General features: G+C 36.8%; 1 long non-coding RNA gene across 1 annotated transcript; it reads right to left on the reverse strand.

Moving 5' to 3' along the window:
• Positions 1–1,321: 1,321 nt before the first annotated feature.
• Positions 1,322–27,737, reverse strand: LOC118144283 (uncharacterized). The gene is made up of 6 exons (XR_004728929.3): positions 20,153–27,737; positions 17,783–17,941; positions 16,485–16,577; positions 15,614–15,710; positions 7,638–8,513; positions 1,322–2,859 (listed from the first exon to the last, which is right to left on the reverse strand). It is a non-coding gene; the product is annotated as an uncharacterized LOC118144283 (long non-coding RNA).
• Between the last annotated feature and the right edge of the window lie 230 nt (positions 27,738–27,967).

Raw genomic sequence — 27,967 nt, forward strand, 5'->3', positions numbered from 1 at the left:
CATTTACCAAAGCCATGTTAGGATTTGTTTGTTCTACTTTCAGCTCAGTTCAATTAAATTTTTTTCCATTTATAAGTCATTGGGGAGAAAATATAATACTGCTTTACTAAATTAGCTGAGGACTACGCATAACATATGTTTAACATAATTCTACCAAGGTATCTGTGACTTTTAAAATTCCTGTTCTTAGAGATTTATTTCATATTTCAACACTGCTAATACACACACACACACACACACACACACACACAATTTAGTAGCCCAGGTTAACTGGCAGATGCTTCTTTAACTAATATTCATGCCTAACCAACAGACTTACTCTGCCTGAATGCTTCAGATGCAGCACTTTTTTTCTTGGTGATTTAATCACTTCCTTCCATTTAATTACTTTGAGGATTAACTGTGTGCAAATGTATTCCAATAATAGGCCAATCTACAAAGAACAGGAAGCTTTCCTTATGGTCCCAAGGGAAATTTAGCACTTCCGATTGTAACTGCGTTACAGCTCTCATGTTTCTTTTAGCCCTTAAGCCATGTGTGTCACCTTGCCTCTTTGAGTGTAAAAAAATGTCACGGGTTGCACTGTTTACATGCTAGCATTTGTACACAATTTCTGGCAGAGTAAAGAGGGCTCTTCTTAATCCAGGCCATACAGGAAGCTATTTCTTTCCAAATCAAGTCATTAATGCTTAAACAAGCAAACACTACAGCCAAGACAAAAATCAGTTTGCAAAAATGGGATGCTTTTTTCCAAACACTCCAGTAGTCGTTGGGGAAGATGCTTTTACAATCTAATGCTTTAGAGTATTACAGTATTAGATTAGGTCAATCCTATTTTTCTAGTTGGATTTATTTTGAGAGTCAAGGTGATTAATAGTCTTGAATACTATCAGCAGTGTTTCTATCAGCAATGTTTTCACTACCAGAAGAAATGGTATTTCTTCTAAATAACAAGCATAGAAATCTGCTAGTGACCTTCATTTGACCTCTTGGCCACATGTGTCTGAGTATCTTCCAATGGTTGAATGCTCTATGAGGGTGGTTTCCAAATTTTGCTGCACATTAGAATTACTCAGGGAGCTGTTTAAAATCCCAATGTCTGGGTTGCACCCATCCCAATTAAATCAGAATATCTGAAGGGTGGGAGTCAGCATTATTTGTTAATAAACTAATGTGCAGAAAAGGTTGAGTGCCAGTGACTGTGACATTTCTGACTCATGTTGCTTTCCAGTAGGTAGACTCTAAGAGTAAAAGATAACAAGAATTTTTTTTCTCTGTTCTGATTTCCAGATTTGTAAAATCAAGAAATATTATAAATATATTTATTTGGGAGATATGTTTATTAAAACAGAGGAAACATTTACATCAATAGTCATGAAATGGTTTATATTCTTTGATCTATTTTAATTCAGAACTTTGAAAAAGATAATCAAAGATGCAAAGATGCATGCCCATAGCAATGTTAAATTTTAAAATATTTAAAGAAGTTATTAATATGTCATAATTTAATTACTTATAAAATGGCTGTGTGAAGAACTATATTTTTATTAAATGTGTTTCATTACACAGGAAAGCCCTCTAAATATAATGTTAAGTATAAAAACATAACATATATCTGTGTATATCATATATATGGACATATACACCTACACATACACATCTGTTTATATATCCTATCTATATATCATATATACATTACATTTGAAATTATCTACACAGAAAAATATATATAAATGCCTCAATGCAAAAGGACATATCTGTAAGGTCACACTTTAAATAAGAAAAAGGCTTTACTCTGTACAGGTTAGTGGTGCTGGGCAAAGTAAAGAGAGACTTTTTCTTTGTATTACATGTACTTCTTTATTGTTTGCATTATTATAATATATACATGAGATTATTAAAATATAAAATAAACAGAATTAAAACCAGCCAGAAAAGTAAACATACTTTAATACAGAGAAAAAGACCCAGCAAAATATAAATGTAAATGGCATCTCTGATTTATCAGACAAAAGTATGTTTTTGTTTTTATTATACTTTAAAACTTTTTTTTGTGATTTTACTAAGCATCTATTATTTTATGATGTGAGAAATAAAATGTATTGGCCCTAAAAATAGATTACTGGATAAACAGATCCTCATGTTTGAAAGGATTAATGACATTTCAAAGGGGCCCCTGCACTACTAGCCAGGCCAGGAACAATTTTGTTCCCCATTCAGGTTTTTCCACTAAGGAGTTTAAAAGCACATTAGAAAATATTATTCAAATCTTGATAATCCAATCATCATCTTTAGTCTATTTCAAAGGTGCCTTTTTCAGGGCCATTAGCCTGCATATTTCACAATTCTAAAAAAGGAAGAAAGGTTCACAGTGAAGAGACATCTGAACATTTCATTCTAATATTCCCACAGTTGAAGCATACAGATTCTTCACATGAGAAAATCATAACTAAGATAAGCACCTACCAAATAAGTAAAGTGTAAATTATACCAAAACTGTGCATATTAGCATAACTTTTATCAAGAACACTTGATTTTGAGGATTTTCAATAAGGCATGGTTTAAAGAGGTAAAGGTCCTTTTATTTATTTGTTAAAATTTACTTAAAATTTGAAGATACACTCTCTTGATATAATAATGGCTACTCTAATAAACAATTCAGAAAGTTTCAGTGGTTTAATGCCATAAAAATATGTCCTGTTCATACAATAATTCATTGTAGGTATTATTAGGATAGTCTTCTAGGGAGTGATTCATGTTCCCAGGCTCCTCCCATTCCATAGCCACACCATCTTCTGGGGCCTGGGAATCTTTCACTTCCAGCCAATAGATGGCAAAAGAGAAGATGGAGAAGGTTCACTGATGGACAGAGAAAACACATCACTTTTGCTCATATTTCTCAATGGACATAGAGTTGTATGTTTGTGTTCCCTTCCCCTAAATTTATATGTTGACATTCAAACCCCTAATATGAGAATATCAGGAGGCAGGATCTTTGGGAATTGATTAGGTCATGAAGGTACCACTCTCATAAATGCAATTAGTCACCTTATGAAACAGATCTCAGGGAAATCCCTCACCCTTTCCACTGTGTTAGGACACAGCTGCTTACAAACCAGGAAGTGGCCCTTCACCAGCCATGGAATCTGCCAGTCCCTTGATCCTGGACATTCCAGACTCCAGAACTGTGAATAATAGGTTTCTGTTTTGTTTTTTGTTTTGAGACAGAGTCTCACTCTTTTGCCCAGGCTAGAGTGCAGTGGTGTATTCTCAGTTCATTGCAACTTTTGCCTACTGGGTTCAAATGATTCTCACACCTCAGCCTCCCAAGTAGCTGGGATTACAGGTGTGCACCACCACACCCGACTAATTTTTGTATTATTAGTAGAGACAGGGTTTCATCATGTTGGCCAGGCTGGTCTTGAACTCCTGACCTCAAGTGATCTGCCAGCTTCAGTCTCCCAAAGTACTGGGATCACAGGCGTGACAGGCATGAGCCTCCATGTCCAGCCCATTTAACTAATATTTTGCAATCAATAATATGTGGTTATCAGGCAACCCATTTATTTGGCTTCCAAATCTCTATAATCACAATTATATATTGCCTTATAGAATTGTTATCTTTGTAATGATCACTCACCTTCCTGGTATTTTAATAAAGATAGCATTTACACTTAAGATTATAATAATCTCATTGGTCACTCCATGCCTGTAGAAGTAGGTCTTATAATTTCTTTCCTGCCCCTGTACTTCCTGTAAAGCAGTTAAACACTGCTTGTCGCAAAGCCCCAGTAAACACAAATGCCACCAGGGACTATTGCTGGGCAAGAGAGTAGAAATGGATCTGGTCTGACCTATTACTGCTACTGGAAAAGCATATGCCCTCCTGAGGGTGAGTCATACATTAGGACTAGTCTATTTTTATATCTTTAACTTTTATAGCCCAGATGAATCTGGTGTAACTTTATTATAATGATTTTAACCCTGTTGTTTAAGTCCATCATCATTCACTGTGGTTGAGATAGAAGTCCTTTGGTGGTATGGAAATATCTGAAAATACTGCCTTTGAATGAAGACCAAAATAAACATAAAATCGTTTTCTATTTCTGTAAGACATAAAACTGCTCTCTATTATCATATCCCACTTCATACCAGTGGCTAAGAAAATACAATACTTAGATGTTTCTTTGATCTACATTTGGCTTATGTCTTTTTGCCAGAGCTGCAGGCATTTCTCAATTGTGTTTAAGAGAGAAAGAGAGAGAGAATCTGTGATCTGTGAACTCACTCTTAAGTGATACAATCAAAGCTCTGGTGCTGTTTTATTTATATGCTCTTTTGTAAGAGATTTGATGCTTCTATTATTTAAGCCCTTGTCTGAGGCCATGTTATGGCCACTGTTTCTAAAATATTCTTAAAATTTCATCGTCATTAACAAATATGTAATAATCACTTATGTAAGGCACTATGTTAGGTAACAGGATAGCAATTGGATGTGGGGAGGCCCTGACAAAGAAAAGTAAAAACTGCAGCATTTTAACAACCCAAATTTTAGGGGTAACTGCCAACATGTAATCGAAACATTGTCCTGCTATTAACGTAAACTGCAGTTGCATAGAAACTTCATTCTCCAAGTTCAAGTCCATTATTCTATCTACTGCCTCCTTATTACCTGCCGTCAGTGTTGGTCTCCTTGATGGCATAGTTGCAGTGTTTAGCATTGAAATTATCCCTAACTTGAGTCATCTAGACCTCTCAATCTTACCCAAAAACTTTCCTCTTTGTTGTTTCATATCATATATAACTTCATCTATTTCATCTTATTGAAGCTGCTATAGGCATGCTTCCTCCTCTTTGGTTTTCTCACTACAGAATATACCATGTGAAGCTTTAGACTGCAGTTTTCTCACTACAGAATATACCATGTGGAGTTTTATTTTAATGTAAAGAGACCATTGGCTATGTACAGTGGCTCCCGCCTATAATCCCAGCAACTTGGGAAGCTGAGGCAGGCAGAACACTTGAGGTCAGGAGTTTGAGACCAACCTGGCCAACATGGTGAAACTTTGTCTCTACTATAAATACAAAAATTAGCCAGGCATCATGGCGCCTGCCTGTAGTCCCAGCTACTCAGAGGCTGACACACGAGAATCACTTGAACCCAGGAGGCAGAGGTTGCAGTGCACCAAGATAGTACCACTACACTCCAGCCTCAGCCACACTGTCTCCAAAAAAAAAAAAAAAAAAAATACCTTTTTTTGATCTATTTATAGGGACTACCATGAAAGTGCTATACAAATCTCTATTATCAATGTAAGAGTATTATCTGCTCACAATAAAACTAATAAATAATTCTAGAATATAAAATCAATTCTATTTTCATCAGGTAGAGCTATCCTTTATAGATTAATTTTCTGGGTAGGACATTTCCAGGGACTGCTTTTTATTGCTGATAAATATAGCTTGCTTATTTAAGCTCTTTACCTTGTTCTAACCATACTGAGAGATCTTCTGAAGCAAGAAGCTTTATAATGGCACAGGCAGGTAATGGGCTGAAAGCACTGGACAAACGCTTATTGGAGGCACCATGATCAGATAATAAAGCAACCACAGTAACTCAAGGTCAAATGATCCTTAATCTAAAAACAATCTCTAAATGACATAAGAACAGCTTTAACTATAACATCCACTGCATTTGAGGTCCTATTTCATCTAACTGCAGAGCAGAGTCCATAATATGAGAATCATAAACCAAGCAGGGCTGCAAATCCTCTTATGTTACCCACTAGAAATGGAGTGAATGGGGGAAACCATTGTTTTGAAATTTCACTTATGAAAAGAAATAAGAAAATAGTTCATAAGGTGATTGTTCTGTGTAAGCAGTGGTCAAATGATGTTATTTGATGGGAATTGTTTTCTCTGCTTGCTTCCTGAAGCCTCCATTTAACGTTTCTAGGAAACCATTCTGATGGAAAAGGTCAAATACATGCAAAAATGAAATTAGCCCATTAATCATATTTTATAACTGGATAACTTGAGCATTTTTATTCAAAGATAAGCTTTCTAATTCTACTCTATACCTTTAGCTCCTCAGAATTTAAAACAGAAATTAACTTCAATGACTCACATTTCTGTATGGAGTTTTATGTCTCAGAATATGTTATACTTAAATTTATTTGTATAACTAAATAGCTAAACGAAAGAAGCAATTATCTGAAAATGTTTTTAAAAACTGGAATTTTAACTTCAGTTTGCTAGAGACCAAAGAACTGCAGACTTATTTCTTCTCAAACTTTAATGTGAATACAGATTACCTGGGTAACTCGGTAAAATGCAGATATCAGTGTAGCAGTTTTGGCATAAGTCCTGAAAACCAGCATTTCTACCAGGCAACCAAGTAAAACCTATTCTCATCCAAGGTTCACACTCTAAACAGTAAGATTATAGAATTTTGTAGTATACCTGCAGGGTTTCTAAAGAGGGGACAAGTGAAATGACAGGACAACTGAAAAAGTAATGTTTTAGATCTATTTTCTTATTCTATACTTTCATTTGCATGCATATACATATCTAATGTTCTAAAAAGCAACTAAGGAGTATGGTTTGTCCTTTTGAATATGTAAAATGATACAAATGCAAAATGATCACTATTATGATTTGTATTAGGCTTTGTATCTAATATACCTCTTATTAATTCATGGACTACAAATTTAATCTTACTGTGATCAGTCAACAACGAAACCATTCTCAGATTGTTGAGGAAATGTAAATTTTAATATAACCAATCAAAACATTCAGTTAGGTTTCACTGAGTAGTTCATAAGTAATAGAATAAAAAGATTGTTTTACATCGGAAATGCATGAAAAGTAACATTTTCTTTGTTGAGCTAAAAAATTAGCATATTTACTTAAAATGCTGACTCAGACCTTGGACAGGCCATTGACTTCACTAAGGAGTTCAAACTATGTTAAAGCTTTTAATAAAACTCTGAGGGAAATTCCACTGCTACACAATGAAATTCCATTACGTATGACTTATTTTTGGCTCCCTAGTTGATAATAAAACATATTAAATGGTATTTCCCTTTATTTTTTTCCTGAGGCTCAGTTATTACACCACTATTTATGTATTCTTCAAGGAGAATGTTTAACTTAAAAGCGTTTTTAATTTTGTTCTTCAGGAAGTACTAAAATATGTAAATTTTGTTATTGTAATTATGTCACAGTATATTAAAAATTATGTATTGGCAATTATCCTGCTTAACAATTACCACAAATATTCTACTGTTTATGGTGTTGAAATGCCAAGGAAGAATTTTATGCAGAAAAGATTTACGTTTCTAAAGTCTTGAATGTAGTTAGTATCCAATATGTATTTCTGGGTGACCCTGATGCTTTGGTGGTTATTTGAGGACGACTGCAGTGGGTCTAGAAGACTATCAACTTTAAGAGAAAAAATAACATACATTAAAGAAAAAAGTCAGGCTCAGTACCCTTGCTCACTCCTGTAATCCCAGAACTATGAGAGTCCAAGGCAGGTAGATCACAAAGCCAGGAGTTCAAGACCAGCCTGGCCAACATGGCAAAATCCTGTCTCTACTAAAAACACAAAATTAGTTGGGTGTGGTGGCACTCACCTGTAGTCCCAGGTACTCAGGAGACTGAGGCAGGAGAATCACTTGAATCCAGGAGGTGGAGGCTACAGTGGGCCAAGATCATACCACTGCACTCTAACCTGGATGACAGAGCAAGACTCAGCCAACAGCAAAGAAAAAAGAAAAAAGTCGGGTTTAATATTTTTATTTATATCAAGGAGCTATTACAGAATAGACCCTTAATAAATATTTGATCATGGTATGAATTATAAAATTAACATTTACAGTAAGTTTTACAGTTAATTTCTCTCACAAAACCAGGTTTAACAGGTAAGAAACACACAGAAAATGTTACCAAGATCCCCTCAAGGAATGACTTTTTGTTTCTACTAGTGGGAGAGCTATCAGCAAGCATCCTTCGACAGACAGCCCCTTCAAGGATCACATCTCCCACATCCTTCCTAGGTGATCCTCATCCAATGATTAATGGAGGCAGGGGTATAAAGGTCCAGCATTTCAGATCAATGCAGGACAAACTTGGCCTTGATTTTTCCCTATGCCATTGTGATTTTCCCTCCTTTGTTTTCATAGGTGTTGACACCAAGAGCTTTCTCTAATAATTCTGCAAATTAACTTTCTGCTTGCCAAAAACTCAACCTGGCACCGTAGGTGTTATCTTACAGATAAGAAAACAAAGGTTCAAACCATGATGAGGCAGCTGGGCCAGCTCTTGTGCTGAGTCCTACTCAATGAAAACTCTAGGTCTTCTTTCATGGGACTTTTATCTCCATGTCTGTCTGAGCCTTGATATTGATTTTATCTGCACTTCAGGAGATGCGCTCTGCTAAGGCAGCTTGAGGTCCTCTTAATTATCTTCTAAATGTTTGATGTCAGTTCTTCTCTCCTCGTCTTCTTTACCTGCACCCCAGAAGGAGCAAAGGAAACTGGTAAACACTCAGCACTTTCTCCAGGCATTCTGCTCCAAAACTCTTATATCACATTCAGAATACCTTTGGTCCCAGGACCCTTGGCTGTAGGGAAAGCACAGGCCCTAAGACAGGCGAAGAGGTAAGGCAGAGTCAAAGGCAGGTATAAACCAAAGTTGGACCAAGGTTCACAACAAAGGAGCAGAGCTGGAGTAAGAGCAGGAGAAATATCTGGGCAGAAGCAAATGTGAGGGCAGGGCAAAGGCAGGAGCACATGGCAGAGACAGAGGTAAGAGAGGACAGAAATAGAACACCCCCTACCCCCACTTCTGGGTTTCTGCAGCTTCTCTATCTGAGCCTTCAGACCTATCAGGTCCTGGTTATGCTATGAAAAAGATCTACTCTTACTACTGTGAGCTATTTTACACTTCCCCAGTTACACTTCTTCAGCCCTTAGGGACAGGAAAGTCCTTAAAAGCCACACATGGAACCTGTTCTGTAGATGTGAATAAGTTGGAGCATGATGTAGCATATTTAGTCAAACTGGACACCAGTCACAACTCAAACATATTATAGGTCTCCATGGTAAGAATCATTATAGAAGAATTTTGCAAACTTACTCTATAGGCCCTGTTGTCCTAATGTCATTTGAAAATACACATTCCCAGTACAAATAAGAAAAATGAGAATTGTTTCTTTTGCATTGGTTGTAATAAGATTTGATTTATTTTCCTAACGAGAAGAATGTGTTCACTGGGGATACGTCTCTTGTTTTAGAGGATTTAAAATTGAAATAGTGGAAGGAAAAAAGAGGGAAAAGCCCAGGTAAAACTCTAAAGTATGAAACCAGTGTATAATGTACCTAGTAATTCACAGCAGAAAGTAAGAGGCAGTAGGACATAGCACTTAAATTCCTAGTGTTTGAATACCAATATACCAAAAATACAATTTGATGTTTGCACAAGAAAATGAACACTCCCTCATAAACATCATTGCATCTTGGCAAAATAGAATTCACAAGAAGCATCTTTCATGGAATGTACTACATTGTGCAAATGGAGTGGCACTCTGTGTCAAGAAGATATATACCTTTGCAAAAAACAAAATCAGCGATGGCAGAATGATAAAGAGCATCTGGATAGAGATGAAAGAAAATATTGCCAAAATGATATTATTATTGGTGATAGGGTTGGGATGTTTGGTAAAACAGCCATTCCAGGAAGAAAGAATGGGCAATCATGTCCTAGCATTGATTACAAAGCTGGCACCGATACAGAGGCAAGATACAGAAGTGATGAAGATTCTGCTTATCCAAATGTCTCCAGGAAGTCACAATCAGCTAAGAGCAAAGCATGGGGTACATCATACTTAAATCTTTATCTTTCAGAAGACAGAAAAAGTAATGAAGGGAGCTGCTTAGGACATAATTCTGGCCAGCAGAAAAAGTAGTCATTGGCAAAATGAAAATGGTAGAATCCTTTGCCAAGAAAGGGGTTACCAGTAACAGAATCTTACAGTCTGGAAGCTCTGAAGCCTGAGCAAAGCTATATATATGCTTCAAACTAAAAGAAGGTGGCTTTCCAGAGGTTCAGAAAGAAGATACACATGATCTCATAGCCAGAGAAGCAGAGACTGGAGAAGCAAAAGACTCTAGGCTTTTAAATACACAGATCTGAGAGTCTAATCATGGAAGATGAGGGAGAAACAGTAAAGAAACCACTTGGACAGCTCAACCAGCTCTTCAATAAACAGAATAATTTTAAAGATGCCATCTTCAAAGAATAGAAGAATCAAAACAGCGAAAACTAATACCAAGAGAATAAAGAAAATATTGCAAAATTACCAAGAAAGATGAAAATCGGTTTTTTGAAAGTATACAGAAAGCAACAGAAAGATTTGGGGACAGTAGTGTAAAGTCTGCAAAAGACAGGTAGAATGAAAAGCTTTTCATGTCCTTTCTCTGTTGTAGCAGACCACTGTTTCACAGTTCTGGATCCCTCCTGAATCTCATGAGGTCTAATGAACCACAATGCCCAGCCTGCCTGGCCATGGCCACGAGCATATAACCAAATATGCCAGTCACATTCTCCCCAGGATATTTGATTCATGGATACTGAGAGAGAGTTTCTCATCATTTTGGATTTGAATCAAAATCAGTAGTTATCTTCCCTACCAGGTCAAAAGCTCACTCACAGGAGGAATAAGAGCTCAAATATGGCAAGAAAACTGGGCTCCTGGGGACATCCTCTGAATCCCTGAATTCAGCCATGATTGAAATAAGCCTTACCCTTGAATCCCTCAGCTATGTAAGCCAAGGTATTCCTTTTTGTCCTAAAAGAGTTTAAGTTGGATTTCCTGCATTTTTAATCAAGAGAGATTTTATTAATATATTGGTTAAGAAGTTTAATTGTCAGATTGGAAATGGGAAAGCAAATACTGGGAGGAGGAAATTAAAGTTTAAGCTAGGTAAGAAGGTTGAAAAAAAATGCACATTTCAAAAGACTTTGATGACCAAAGAAGGCTCCATTCCACAAGACCAAAAGATGGCTCAGATGACATCCTGACATCAGTGAACTGCAAATAGTCATCTTTGAAGAACTATGGAGAACAGAAGTCTTGCTGGCAGGTAGAAAAAGGGCAAATACATGTTTCCATTTCAAAGAAGTCAAAGCAGTTCAATTTACTAAACTATATGCCAAAGACATTGGATAGATCCCTAGCAAAATGTTAGAGTATAAAAGGCTGGTAAACACTTATGATGTAAACAGATGATCACTAAGGACCAAATCATGCCGGGATTATATAATTTCCTTTATATCTATATTTACCAGAGAGGTTGCGGGAAATGTTTATTATGCCAGATACTGTGCAAGACATTGTTCTGATACAGTTGAGTATCATGTGTGGTGGCTGTAGTCATAGTTTGACTTGTTAATTTTAATATCTGCTGTTTATTGACAATTTAGTATGTTCCAGAATACAGATAGCTACATGCACGCATAATCAATACATAAATATACACACACCTAATATGCAGCTACACACATATACATACAAACAGAAGCATATACATATACATACACATATGTAAATATACACATAACACATATAATGTATGTGTATACATTTCAAGACTTTGATGACATATACATACAAACAGAAGCATATACATATACATACACTTATGTAAATATACACATAACACATATAATGTATGTTTATATTTACATATGTGTATGTATATGTATATGCTACACACAAAATATACACATATACATAAACATATTTATGTACATACAAACCATGCATAAACATTGGCATATACATAGAAACACATACACACTTGCACATACATGCACATAAACATATGTACACACAATACCAGAACAATAATCTAATGTGGCCAATAAATATCCCCATATTTTAAATTATTTATAAAATTAGAGGCAATTTGTTCAACGTCACACAGGTAATAACAGAAAAATAAGGATTTTAACCTAGAATTTTCTGATTCTTTAATATTCCTTGTCAATAAAGGGTGTCTTTGTGCACTCTTACCCAAAGAATGCTAACCAAAAGAAGAATGTCAAACTGAAGAAAGGTATGAAGTATCTTTGGCCTCTTTCAAAAAGTTGATTGACAGTAGAGAAATTATTACAATGAAATCTGAAAATAATTAAATTTTTATATAGCATCTGTAATATGTTATTGAAACAATTGAAATCTAAGCTGAATAAAATAAGAAAAAAATAGAGATAAAATGAATATTCAGACACAGACTACACATAACACAAGTACCTTAAGAAGAATTTTACTTGTCTGTGAGTTCAAGAAATTCACATGAGATGTTGCTGCTAAAAAAGTGAATTCATCCCTGGGCTGCATGAATAGAAGTCTGAAGTTCAGGATAAGGGAGATAAATATCCCTTTTTACCCCTGTGTGGACTAAATTAAGAGACTGGTGCTTGCCCAGACAGAACTGATTATGATGATGAAAAATCAAAATATCATCGGATAGATCAGAGAACAATCACCCCATGTCTGTGTCTACATGGCAGGTGTATGAGGATAATTCATTGCACATTTCTCCTATTATCCAGAGAGTTTTAAAAGACCAAGAATTAATGGAAAGAAGTTACCATGAGTCAGAAGTCAACACAATAAAATATAAGAGGTCTCTGTTAAGGCAGTGATTAAATGCAATGCCAGGCGAAGGAGTGATTAAATGTTGTAGGAAGATGATGCTTCCCTCATAAAGGAAGTCAGAGCCACACTTCAGTCCTAAAAGGAATCAAGTAAGTGGGCTCTGTATATAAATGTAGACAGAGCAGGTATCCAATGCCCTAAAGGGTTCCCCAACAGAACCCATTAAACCATCCCTGTGGAAGGAAGTGAAGCTACTGTCACAAGAAGTGCAAAGTTTTCAGGGAAAGAAAGAACTTGGATCCTGAGCTGTGGATCCCAAGAGTTGAAATTAGGGGAACCTAGAACCTAGAACCAAGAAGTGACTTTCACCTCAAAGGGAGCATTCATCAGAAGGATAAGAGAGAAACATTTATTGCTTTAAGCTCCCACATAGAAGTACATGTTTATGGGAAAAGGCTAGTGGTGGCATAATATATAGCTTAGGGACAATGCCTTTGAGCTATAGAAGCACCCAGGAGAATCTCCCCATTTAAGTTTGCTGAATGTTGCATTTGAAGAGTAATTAATGAACACCAGGGCAACTTCCTTGGCATCCAAGTGTGGCACACCTGTTGGACATGGGCTAACAAAGGCATAAACGAGATGAAGCAAACATCAATTCATCTTTGCAGAACAGTCTTCTGCAGGACACCATGTGGCAGACAGCAGCAAAGGCAGTAGGGAGCTGATTGCCATCTTCACTTCTATGTCTGACTCCCTGCCCTTCTTTGTACTGACTAGCCTTTAGAATTCCTAGCTAATTGGAATGGATGGTGATCATTTGGGGGTCAGTGATCAAACAGGAGATATTGCGCTTAAAGACAGGTGAGTGCAGCCAGGCAAGGTGGCTCATGCCTGTAATTTCAATATTTTGGGAGGCCGAGGCAGGCAGATCACCTGAGGTCAGGTGTTTGAGACCACCCTGGCTAACATGGTAAAATCCCATTTCTAATAAAAATACAAAAAATTAGCTGGGCGTGGTGGTGTGTGCCTGTAATCCCAGTTACTCAGGAGGCTGAGGCAGGAGAATCGCTTGAACCCAGGAGGCAGAGTTTGCAGTGAGCCAAGATTGCACCTTTGCACTCCAGCTTGGGCAACAAGAGGGAAATTCTATCTTAAAAAAAAAAAAAGAGAGAGATAGGTGAGTGCTAGGAGACTTCTTAAACTTTAATTTCTTAATCACAAAGAAATTGAAATTATAGGACTAAAGAAACAGAAATCAGTAAAAGGTTTTCACACAAATTTTATTTTCTTATTAATTCAATACCATCAACCATACTTAATATTACTCACACTGCTTTGAGACCTGTGCCTAACATCAGACAATTTTAGGTGTTCTAGGAGTCCTGAGTCTGGCCAGTGTTTCTTGCTCACTGGAGCTGATGAACAGGGGAGGGTGTTTGCAGTTGTTTTCATTCCCTAATGTTGCCGTAATGAACTAACAAAACCTTGTGGCTTAAAACAATGTAATTTAGTATCTTACAGTTCTGAAAATGAGAATTACTAAATGAATCTCACTGGGTTCAAATCAAGATGTCAGCAGAGTTGAACACCTTCTGGAGGCTCTAAAGGAGAATCCATTTTCATGCCTTGTCTAGCTTCTAGACACTGCCTGCATTTCTTGGCTCATGACCTCCTTGAAGCAAACTCATCACTCTGATCTCTGTGTTTGATGTCACATCTTCTCTCACCTGCCTTCTTCTTGCCCTTGTTAAATAAACTTCTAAATACATTGGGCCCACTAGAATAATACAGGATAAAGTCCCCATTTCAAGATCCTGGACTTAATCACATCTGCAAAGCATTTGCCATGAAATACACTCACAGATTCCAGGGATTTGGGTGTAAATATGCATGGGACATGGATGGGGGCATTAATTCTGCCTAACACAGTAGCCTGCTAACCCTTAGCAAGAATTCTGAGTTATAATACTGGAGGGAATTGAAAGGAGTGTCCTGGTTGGTTGGTTGGTTGGTTGGTAGGTTGGTGTTTTGTTTTATTTTGTTTTGTTACCTCTAGCAAAGCTAAAAGAAACAGTGATTTGAACATTTATTGAAATTTCCACAAAACTTAATCCATTAGACTTTGAAGAGGAGTAAATTTCAGGAAAATACTTAAAGACATACCCAACTAAATGAAGAAGTAGGGTACACATAGATAAAGAGATTGTTTTTAAAAAATTCTCCCTTTGCGGGGCACAGGGGCTTATTCCTGTAATCCCAGCACTTTGGGAGGCCAAGGTGGGTGGATCACATGGTCAAGAGATCGAGACGATCCTGGCCAACGTGGTGAAACCCCATCTTTAGTAAAAATAAATGCAAAAATTAGCTGGGTGTGGTGGTACACACCTGTAGTCCCAGCTACTCAGGAGGCTAAGGCAGGAGAATTGCTTGAACCCAGGAGGTGGAGGTTATACTGAGCAGAATTCTCGCCACTGCACTCCAGCCTGGTAACAGAGTGAGACCCCATCTCAAAAAAAAAAAAAAATTATCTCTTTCAGTATAGATGCACAACATCCTATTGGAAGATAACAATGACCTTTGGCTTATCTGGTTTTGGAAACAGTTTTAATTTTTTTTTTTTTTTTTTTTTTTGAGACGGAGTTTCGCTCTTGTTACCCAGGCTGGAGTGCAATGGCGCGGTCTTGGCTCACCGCAACCTCCGCCTCCTGGGTTCAGGCAATTCTCTTGCCTCAGCCTGCGGAGTAGCTGGGATTACAGGCACACGCCACCATGCCCAGCTAATTTTTTGTATCTTTAGTAGAGACGGGGTTTCACCATGTTGACCAGGATGGTCTCGATCTCTTGACCTTGTGATCCACCCGCCTCGGCCTCCCAAAGTGCTGGGATTACAGACTTGAGCCACTGCGCCCAGCCAACAGTTTTAATTTTGACATTTTCTATTACCATAATAGATTAACTTCTTTTGTCAGGGCATCAAGTGGATCAGGCCTTCTTAGAAGAATCTTCTCCAAATGTTCCTTACCAGTGCTCAAGAAGTTCGCTGGGGAAACAAAAAGGAAGTGGCCTTAATTGAAGCCTAACTTGGTGAAGTGAGTCAAAAAAATTATATGAAGACAGACTTTTAATTTAGTGCAGTTACCAGTAACACCTGCCTCTTTGACACATTTTTCATTTCTGTTCCTGCCAACACCAGGCAGTAGCCAATCCCAGATTTTGTTCACTTTATGATGAAGACAAAAGGCCAGTCAATAGTACCTATTTCTTTCTATGGCCTGACTTGCCTCTTAGAAGTTAGAGATATCAGATATCCCATGATATCCCATGATCAGATCAACCAAAGCCAGAAAGTTGGTAGACACTTTGACTAGCAGTCATAAGAACTGTGAAACCAGACTGTCTTCACCCATTTATGTTGCTTTAAAGGAATACCTGAAGTTGGGTAATTTACATAGAAAAGAGGTTTATTGGGCTTATAGTTTTGCAGGCTGTACAAGAAGCATGGTGCCAGCAGCAGCTTCTGGTGAGAGCCCCAAGCTCCTTTCATGCATGGTGGGAAGAAAAGGATAGCCAAAGGCATGTAGAGATCACATGGCAAAAGAGAAACCAAGAGAGAAGAGAGGAAAGTGTCAGGTTCTTTTCAATAACCAGCTTTTGTAGGAACTAATGAAGAACTCACTCATTCCCCACCAACCCCAGGAAGGGCATTAAAATATTCATAAAAGATTTGCCTCCATGACCCAAACACCACCCTTAGCCCCCACCTCCAATATTAGGAATCACATTTCAACATGAGGCCAGGCACAGTAGCTCATACCTGTAATCTCAGCACTTTGAGAGGCTGAGGCCAGAAGATTGCTTGTACTCAGGAGTTCGAGACCAGCCTCGGCAACACAGTAAAACCCCACCTCTACAACAAATAAAAAAAATTAGTCAGGCATGGTGGCATGTACCTGCGGTCCCAGCTACTCAGGAGGCTGAGGTGGGAGGATTGCTTGAGCCCAGGAGGTCAAGGCTGCAGTGAGCTGTGATCATGTCACTGCACTGCAGTCTAGCCTGGGTGACAGAGTAAGACCCTGTCTCAGACATAAATGAATAAATAAATAACATGAGGTCTGGAAGGGTCAAATATCCAAATCATAGCAGAAACACGTGAGGTTTTTATTTTGTAATCACTTATATGGGAGAAAAAAATCCTACATCTTCCCTAACCAGTGAAGGCCATTCATTAATCCCTCATCTGGACCAGCCTAGGCAACTCAGTATCATTAGCCATGGAGAATGAATGCCTAGCAATGTCAAAATAGATATATTTTTTAAACACATATCCTATTCTCAAGAAACTATTTCTTATTGTGTTGGTAGCAAAAAGTTGAGGCTGTTAACTTTCAATTTTGGTAGACATAAAGTGAGGAAGTCACCTGATATACCCCAAGAGAATGGCATAAATCTGCTAAATAGAGACATATAAAATTGCCACACAGCCATTTTCCTGTAATCCCAGCACTTTGGGAAGCCAAGGCAGGCGGATCACCTGACATCAGGAGTTTGAGAACAGCCTGACCAACTTGGAGAAACCCCATCTCTACTAAAAATACAAAATTAGCTAGGCATGGTGGCATATGCCTGTAGTCCCAGCTACTTGGGAGGCTGAGGCAGGAGAATCTCTTGAACCTTGGAAGTGGGGCGGAGGTTGTAGTGAGCTGAGATCAAGCCATTGCTCTCCAACCTGTGCGAAAGAGCAAGACTGTCTCAAAAACAACAACAAATGCCACACGTGAAATAAATCATGAAGCAGTGATTTCTAGGAGCTTTTATAATGCTTTTGTAATCTCTCCAAGTTTTTCTAATAGTATATATAAGATTGTATCATGTCAATGTAGTAGTTTTTTCCCAGCAGATATAAAACAATTAATTTGAGCATATTTTTATTTAAGAATAAATTTTGCAAATACAAGAAGAAGAATGTGATACCAATGTTAAATTAAACCCGGGCAACCTCCACCCCTGATTTTGCCTAATTGGTACACCCCATAGCATAGGTGAAATTATGACTGAACAAATCTGCACTTCTTGTGGAATCTAGACAAAAGGGAGTAAAACCTTACTCATCACCTCAGAGGAAGGAGGAGGATCAGAATCAGCTCTTCAGGCACATACTCTCTTCATTTTTGGCTGCTAAGTCCCATGAGTGACTACTGAGCTTCAGAAGGTATCAGATTTATCCATGATTTATTTAATAAATAGATATTAACAGATTACTCCCGTAAGAATCTGAAAGACACCCCCCAGTCCAAGACTTTAATTATTTATAGCACTCTGAAGATAAAACTTTACTTTTCAGTTATAGAACAATATTTTTGTCCCTATTTTTTATCCCTATCTTCCGACTTATAAATAGAAAAGAAGTATAATTTAGTTTTTAAATTGTTGATCTAGTTTTAAAATTAAAAAGAGATATACAAAAACATGCTGCTATATCTACTACTATTATATTATCTTAGGCAACTGACTTAGCTTTATTAAGCCTCAGTTTCCCAATCTATAAAATAGAGAAAATAATACCTCTTAGGATAGTTTTACAACTAAATGAGATGATCTATGCTTTCCACAGCATAAGCACCTGAATATAGTGGGTCTCAGTGAAGACTCTGATGAGCCTGTTTGAATCTAACCTCCCTTGTACTACTCATCAGCTATGACCTTGAACATGTTACTCCTCTTAAGTTTAATTTTTTTTGTCTGTAAAATATAGAAATAAAGAAACTTACTTCACATGGTTTTAATGAGAGTCAATTGACTATATTCATATGAAGTACTTTAAAAAGTGCCCAGAACATAGTTCTTATTACCATTCAGTTTAAGTGTCCAAACCCCAACTAAAAGTAGCTTAAACACAAAAGGGAATTGTAATTGGGAAATTTAAAAAGCAATTAGTCTTTAGGCACAGATGGCTCCAGGAGCTCAAAGTCAAGTTTCTGTCTTGCCATCTTTTGGCTCTGCTTGTTTCTACCTGGTTTCATTCTCAGACTGGCTTCTATCCTACCCTAATAGAAAAAGAGGGTTCTCTCAAATTATCCTGGAGGGAACCCAAAGAAAAACTCTGATTGGTTTTGTTTGGATCATATGCTCATTTCTGAACCAGTCACTATGACTAGAGAAAAGAATGGCACACTGATAGACTCATCATACCCACTCTTCGATCTTTGAGAAAAAGCCAGGTCTATTTCATCATATTTGCAATAAATGAACTCCTCATAAAAAAGAGGTATTCAAAGCTAAAGGGGGGAAAAGGTGCTAGACAAACACAAGTAACAAATATTCAGTTCAATGAACAACAAATGTTAGCCATGACTTTTATCATTATTAATATTGGTATTGTTCCATTATTTACATAATAGTGTATTCATCTGGATTCTCCAAAGCAGTAGAACCAGTTTCTTATAAAAATCTCTTTCTATAGAGAGAGATTTATTAACAGGAATTGGCTCATGTGATTATAGAGGGTGAAAAGTCCCAAGATCAGCAGGGTGAACTGGCAAACTAGAGACTGAGGATAACCAATGGTGGAGCCCCAGTCAGAAGGCTGGAGGGTTCAACCAGGAAGAAGCAATGTTTTTGTTTGAATTCAAAGGCAGGAAAATATCAATGTCTCAGTTCAAAGACAGACAGGAGGAATCCTCTCTTGTTAGGAAGAGGGTCAGCCTTTTTGTTCTATTCAGGCTGTTCTATCCAGCTAAATGGATGAAGCCCACCACATTAATAACCACAATAACATTATAAATCACCCAGCATGAGAGCAATCTGCCTTACTCAGTCCACCAATGCACATGTTAATCTCATCTAAAACACTGTCACAGAAACACCCAAATATTGGAGCACCCCATAGCCCAGTCAAATTGGCACATAAAATTAACCACCACAGATTAAAAAATAATAGGAGCCTAGGATAAAAAAGCAAATACTGAGCATTTAACACTAAGCTCCAAAGAAACATAGTAGCAGAATCTTCTGACATTTATGGTTTGAAGAAGTCCCCACATGTTTAATATGTCCCCCTCTTTTGAGCACTATTAAGTAGGCCCATCTATTAATGCCCAGTGAATTCAGAGACCATCACCCAAGCCCTCTTTAGACAGTCTTGATAAGCATTTAAACTTACTGAAATGCCAAATGAGAATCCGACTTATGCAAAAGTTATTCTAATGAGAAAAATATAAAACACTACCCAGGTACAAATTTACCACGAAAGCAATCAAATGTCATCAACAGATGGACATGATAACTATTTTCAAAATATGTATATAATAATCAATGTAAAATATATATAATAATCATCACCAAAGATACATAGTTATATTTTTGGAAATACGACAGAAGAGAAAATGGTGATAAAAGCTTTAAGATAATTTTTCTCAAGATTAAGCCAAATGTAAGATCTATGACAACGTTTTAGACCACCATGAAACTGAAGCAGTTACTTACCTTAAATGTAAAAATAGTAAGTCTATATATATGGTTCCTGGGTTCAAGAGTCAGCAGATTAGGTTTCAAACATTCTCTCCAACAAAGACTTGGTGTGCAAACCACCTACTTGGTGTCTTCCAAAGAAGTTCAGGGATGGAAAGAATTTTGGTCATATATTTAAGAGAGACTGCTGGCTTATTTTGAGCAGTGACAGATGTCTTCAAAACTAACATACAAACAAAGGCATTTCCTCTCAAATTGGTTGGCATGTCTGTTGACATTTTAGGCTGGGGAATTCTTTGTTGTAAGGCACTGGTCTGTGTATTATAAGACAATTTGCAACATCCCTGGTCTCAACTCACTAGACGCTAGTAGCAACTCTCTCCAGTTGTGACAACAAAAAAAATTTCCAGACATTGTTAAATGTTTTTGGGGGTCAAAATCACCCCAGTTTAGGGACCACTGATTTAGGTAACATGCCGGTTGTGACTATTTTAAAAAAGGCCCATGTTGCCCTTTTTTCTTGGTATTCTTTTTCTATGCTACCTGCTAACTTATAAAACATTTTGCTATCTTGCTTCAATAAATTACAATAGTTTTATTATCTGATTTTTTTTGAGGAAGCCAAAAGTCTAAGTATATTAAATAATTCTTTAGGTTTCACTTTTTATCTGTTAAAACACACACATACGCACACACACACTCACACACACACAGCATCCATGATGTATTACCACAGAAACATTGCCTTTTTGCACACAAAAAAATTGCAAATCACACACACAAGATCCAAGCTCAAAAACTTTGGAGTTTAGCAAACACCACATGTTCTCACTCATAAGTGAAAGTTGAACAATGAGAACATATGGACACTGGGAGGGGATCATCACACACGGGGGCCTGTTATGGGGGTGGGAAGCAAGGGGAGGGAGAGCATTAGGACAAATACCTAATGCATGCAGGGCTTAAAACCTAGATGACAGGTTGATAGGTGAAGCAAAACACCATGGCACATGTATACCTATGTAACAAACCTGTATGTCCTGCGCATGTATCCCAGAGTAAAATATTTTTTTAAAAATGCAAAAAATTTTAGAGTTTAGAAATCTTTAAATACTGATTAATTTAATGTAATTTGGAACTTGGCACTGGCTCATACCTGTAATCTCAGCACTTTGAGAGGACAGGCAGGAGGAGCACTCAAGGCCAGGGTTTCAAGACCAGCCTGGGCAAAATGGCAAGACCTCATCTCTACAAAAAATATTAAAAATTAGCTGGGCATGGTGGCAAGCAACTGTAGTCCTACCCACACAGAAGACTGGGATAGGAGGATTGCTTGAGCCCAGGAGTTCAAAGCTGCAATGAGCTATGATTACATCACTGTACTCCAACCTGGGCAACTGACAGAGATTGTATCTGTAAAAATTAATAGTAATAATAATTTATTTTATTTTAATTTAATAATATACATTAATTTTTTTAATTTTAAGAGACTTTAAAAAAATTTTAACTTACATCATTCCAAAAAATATAAAGCAAAAATATATATCTTTTTTAGAAACTATTTCTTGATAATATACTTTCTAAAACTTACAGAAAAATTATTTATAACATTTGCCATTTTTAGGTCTTGAATATCTGACTTAGAAGGAGATGATGTTGTACAACTTGCCACTGAATGAATTTAAGCCACAGTGAGTTATTTCACAATGCCTCTATCTACAGATAAGGTGTTATTTCTGATGACGCTACTTACCATAAACAATCCAGGAACCTGTTTGTTCATGTGATACACCAGCTTGGCAAGTAAGTAAGTTCTTCATTGTTTGTAGAATAAAATCAAAGCCTGCAATCCACTATTCCAAAGATTGGTTAGGTCTAAGAGATATTGCTAAGTGAAGGAAGCAATTTCCAAAATATTATATGTATGTATAGGTTTATTTTTTTTAAATAAATATATATATAATAATCAATGTAAAATATATATAATAATCATCACCAAAGATACAGTTATATTTTTGGAAATATAATGGAAGAGAAAATTGTGATAAAAGCTTTAAGATAATTTATCTCAAGATTAAGCCAAATGTCAAATCTATGACCACGTTTATCCTTTTATACCTATGCACACAAAAATGTGTGTGCATAGGTATAAAAGGATAAACATAAGCATATAAGGATACAAACCTCGCTGAACTTAGGAGCTAGAGAGAGAACACAATAATTTGGTGAAAATTCAGATTTGTTAGAAATGAGTATTCAAAGTTTTTTCATATGTATTTGCTATTTATATGTAATTCATTTAAAGCCAATCATTTCTTCTCTGCCATACTTATGGTAAAGAAATCTGCACCAATGCAAGTCGTCAAGAACTGTCAGATTGGTTTAATGTAGTTGGTTATAATAGCATTTAAATGTGGTTCCTACATACAAATTAAGAACACTTGCATTTAAAAAGGATATTAAAAATATTCACAGAAATATTCATAATGAATATCTCTGACTAAATCATGAGTGCACATTATGTTATTTTGCTTGTCTACATTTTGTTTTTTTAATGAATATGTATTGCTTTTATAATGAAGGACTAAAAATAAAGGAAAAGGATTTGAGGAGTGGGGAGTGAGATGAAAATGAAAAAGCAGTTGACTTTCAAGAATACTGAAAAGTATGTCAGAAAATGTTGTCTGAATAAGTGGTCTTAAAATGTGTCAGATTGGTTTTGAAATTTGTCTCGGAGATAGTAGTCAAGACCTGCGGGAGGAACTGAGTCATACTTTCACAGGAATCTCTTAGTAAAGGAGAGAGAATGAATTCCAGAAGATAAAAACAGATTGGTGGAAAATGGCTCCTGGGGATTTGTTCTCTTCTGAGTATGAGTTTTATTTCATTTCAAGATTTTTTATTGTATATGGACATGGGAATATACCTTCTTGTGATTAGAAAGATAATATATATGGGATTAAATTCAAGAATTCATTTCCCATTGGAATGAACTTCCTAAGAATTAAACCACCCTGTTCTGCCCTGTGCATAGCCTGGACTGTAAATACACAGGACAAAGGTGGGAAATTGTGTGTGTGGGTGTGTGTGCATGCGTGCGCACACACGCTTATGTGTGCAAACACCAGTAAAGCTTTATTTGGAAAATAATTGGTATCCCAGGGATATAAACAAAGCCCTTGACATTGTGCCTTCAGAATTGGAGTTGATGCTTTCCCAGGTTGTCTATTCTTTTGGTGCAAAGGCACAGCAGTCACCCCCTTCCTTGTTTTTAGGTCCCTCCCTTTCTTTTTTTTCACCTCCTCAGAGCCGGAAAACTATACCAAAAGCCATGATTTTTAAGACTGCATATAATATGTAAGCCTTCAAGCTCTTTAAAAGGAGGTTTTAATATGAGTTAATAAATGTATAGCACGTTCTTAATCTGCATTATTTCCCATTTTTTAATTGTTTCTTCTGAACACTCTTAGTTACAACAAGAATAAAAGGTGAAGCAATTCAGTCAAGGACATATGGAGGGCCATAAGGGTGCTAACAAAATTTAATTTGATCTTGGGCTGCTTTTAAAAGAAGTATAGATAATAGGTAAAACTGAGAGTTTTAACTGTTAAAGATGTTAAATTCCAAAGTGAGCTATTGGATGACTGAGCAAAAGCTTTTAATTAAGTGACTTTGAACTGTTTAAAGGCTCTGAACCCCATAAGAACGATATGAAGAGGTATAGGAGTAGCAACTAAGACTATATTTGTAAAGAAATGTTTTGGAGAGAGCTTCTTCAGTGCTGAGTCTCCCTTCTCCACCTTTACAGCAGGAAGTGGGTACTTCCCCCTTAGCTTCAAGCCTAAAGATCGGGGCTTCCGTTGGACGTGCAGAGAGCTTCACTTGTGTCCCCTGGATTGGGAGGCACATTGTGCTAATGCCAGAGGAGCTGGAGGGTCCATAGGTGAGATGCCTGAGGGCAGAGCCAGGAGAGAAATGCTGTTTCATTAGGATTCACCTGTACTGAATTCTGTCAAGATGAAAAGTGAGTGAGTGTTTCGTTGCAATCAGATATGAGCCAGGCATGTACAGGCACCCCATTGAGAGAGAGAGAGAGACTGGTTGAGGTCATTTTAAATGAAATTCTGCTCAAGAGGAATTCACTCAGAGAATAATAGACCTCTACAGGTGTCTAAATGGAATACCAGTCAAGTGTGAAACAGCCTACTTTTTACCTCTTTATCTCCTGACACCTACCTGTCCCGTCACTAGAATCTAAAGGGGTCAGAGCAGCTAGTGGGGATGATGGAGAAGGAGGTGAGCTAGAAACAGTAAGTCCACCAGGACATTCCCCAGAAGATAGGCTGCTTGCCTACAGTCAAGCCCTAGCTTGGGGAAGGAAGAGAACAGAGTTTTATCTTTGAATTAGGATCTAAGGGTTGATATTTTATCAAAGATGATATTTGGGGAATTAATGTGAACAGGGTATTCTATATTACCTAAGAGTGAGTAGAAAATTCAGGAACCTGGCAGATTTTTCATACAGAGGAGAGATGAATTTCTACAAATGAAACATTTTTAAAACAGATTGGAAGATTTTTTTAATAAATAAACAAGCTTGCATTTCGATTATATTCCATAAGGTTTGCTTGTTCAAAATCCTAAGAATAGGTTTCAAAATAAAGAAGGCTATGCTCATGTTCTTAGCAGTACTCAGAGCAGTGTAATTTTCTTTTGTATGTGATTTTCCTCGAGAGGCAGGTTGACACAGCAACCAAGATGGTGAAGGGATGGAAAAATCAATCCACAGAATGGGATGACTCACCAACTCAGGCGGTTTAGGTTAAAGAAACATCAAGTAAAAAACAATAGCTCCTAATTTTTATTTATAAGCTTGCATATAAAGAACAGATTTTGAAAATTATATGTTGTTCTTGAGGGTTGGATATGACCAGTGGAGAAATATGAGTGCAAAATAAGGAGACATGTATAATGCAAGTATGTAAAAACAAATTTTTCAGTTGTTCGGAATTGTCTTGCATTGCAACATATTTCTCATTCCTGGTTGTTCAAGCTGAGGCTGGATGACATTTTTTGTGGTTCTTGTTCAGAGGATCCATTAATCATTTGGCTCTAATCTAAACTGCCAAAGACTAATCTTTCATAAGGCAGTTTGCCAAATAATCAGTCCACCTGAATGGCCATTTTACTGAAAACCAATTTACCCAACACCAATTCGCCTCATATACTTATTTTGTTTAACAATGTCATTTTAGTTGACTGTATTTCATTTTACACTCATAAGAGAGCACTTTGAAATGTTTAACTGACTGTTACCCTAATTTTCTGGAGTCTGAGAGAGGGGAGACTGAGAAGCAGAAGGAGTGCATTCATATTTTCTTAAAGTAATCTTGAATATAATTATTTATTAAAATTGTGTTTTTTAAAAATACTACTATTTCTCCCAGCGCCTCATCCTCTCTCCTCTCTCCCTCTGTTTGTTAGTCTTTGGCCTCAGCACCAGGGCCTTGACACATAAACAAATGGAGCATTTACTGGATATATGAGTGTTAAATACAATAACCCTCTCTTCTAGTTTAGAACCAACTGAACGATAGATACTGGAGTCAGTCAATCAGAGATCAAAGTATCACCTTTATTCCTAGTAATCTGTATTGAAGGATATAGCCTAAATCTGGCCAAATGGCTACAAACTACAGGTTCATGCCTTCTTTCCAGCAGCAGCCGGAAATGAGATTTCTACAGTGCTGTTCCCACACTCACAAAATTATAAACATGTCAATTCCCATCCTGTAGAGCATTATAACAGGCAAAAACATCACCTCAGAACCCAGAACCTAAAAATGTCGGTGGTACCTGAGAGAAAGAGAATATACATGGAGAAAATGTCTTGGTTTATCCTGGTAGGATATCATTAGTTTAGGCCAGTGGTTTACAGCCCATAATTTGTGATTTTAAACTCTTGGAGAAATTTCCCATCAAGTGGTTATTTTAACTTTACTTGAAATCTTGCGGCTGCCTATTTGATTCAGGTTAAGAGCCAAAATCCTTACAAAGGCCTATAGAACTCCCTCATGCTAACACATCTCCAGTTTTATCTCCAGGTCTTTATGTTCAGGTATAGTTAGAATACCCACAGTTAGTACACCAATGACCTTGTGTATGTGTGCATGTATATATAATATATACAGATAATATACATGTATACATGTATTATATGTGTTGTATCATATAATATACATGTATATTATTTTAGCATTTATCTCATTCCATTGAAATTATTAGATTATACTTCTAATCTCTTATTAAATGATAAACTCCTCCCATCCAAGTACTAACCAGGCCTGACCCTGCTTTGCTTCTGAGATCAGACGAGATCGGGCACATTCAGGGTGGTATGGCCGTAGACTAAATGATAAACTCCTAAAATACAGGAACAATATTTTTAGGCCATCAAGTGTCTTAGCACCATATGAGGTACAAAGGTAGATAAATTAGTTAATGTATAAGTGAATGAATGAGTTGATGGATAAATGAATGAACTAGAATACTTTTGTACCACTGGTTATAAACGTCATCATCAAAGTACCCAGTGGAATCTATAATTGGAATCTATAATTTTCATCTGGACAATAAAAGACACAGTTGTCTAGAAACCCTGGGTCTTACTTATAATCAAACTGATCAAAGTCATTCATGCTTTTGAGTCAGTCCTTAACTGGGATGCCTGGTCAACCATGTCCCCTTAGCCCATCATACTGCCATCTGCTACCACCATCCTTCTAGTGTCACTAATCCATATTAAGTTCTTTTAATATTGCTATTGTGAGCCTTCAAATATTGAGCGGAGTTTGTAAAATGTAAAGTATTCTACCCTTTTAAGACATTCATCATATTGCTGCTACAGTGATGCAGTCACTAGACCCAATGGCTACTTGGTTGGACCACTCTCCTGTTTTGATCCAGAACAGATAGTAATTCATCACAACTGCTAACCATAGTGATCTCCAATTCACAACTCTCTTCTAGTAGATAGGCCATACCCAACTTAGCCACTGAGATCCACCAATAAGACTTGGTCCTTGCCATGTAAGATGGCATACCTTCTCAGTATATTCAGGAAAGTGGAAAGTAAATTCGTATAATTAGCAAACTAACATGACCATACCTTAACAACAAACCCCAAGCCCTATCTCCAGTATCAACTGTAAATTAGATTGGGGAAGCCAGTTATCTTTTACCATAAGTAATTCCTCTATGACAGAGGACCGATGACCTTTTGAGTCTCTTTCTATCTTTTTTCAGGGTTACAGTAGATATATGTGCTATAGAGACTGCATTTATATACCTCTGTATAGGTACATATATCACATATGTTCGTATGTGTATATACACATAAACATATATATATATACACAATACATGCATATATACACACACCTCAAGTAAAACATAAAATCCTGTTAGTTGGCATTTTTAATCTTCTTGTTTTTTTCACCAGATTTGTGCGCCTTATATGTTTTCTTTTTTATACTTCTTTTGAAAAATTGTGTGCCTTATTTAGATCGCAAAAATACTCTTCTGCAAGTCTTTTATTTATAAATGACTAATTTCTCTATTCATCCATTTGAAACTAATTTATTTTATCTTTATTTTCTCTATTCTTTCTTGAAACAAATGATTCAAAACTCTGTCAATTATATATATATATATATATATATATATATATATTTTTTTTTTTTTTTTAATCAAAAGCAGAAGTTTCTGACTTATACCACTTCCCATGGAGCTGTTGTAAAGGACATTATGGTCTATTATGACAGATATCAT

This window comes from Callithrix jacchus, chromosome 9 (genome assembly GCF_049354715.1).
Source record: "Callithrix jacchus isolate 240 chromosome 9, calJac240_pri, whole genome shotgun sequence".
Lineage (NCBI taxonomy): Eukaryota > Metazoa > Chordata > Mammalia > Primates > Cebidae > Callithrix > Callithrix jacchus.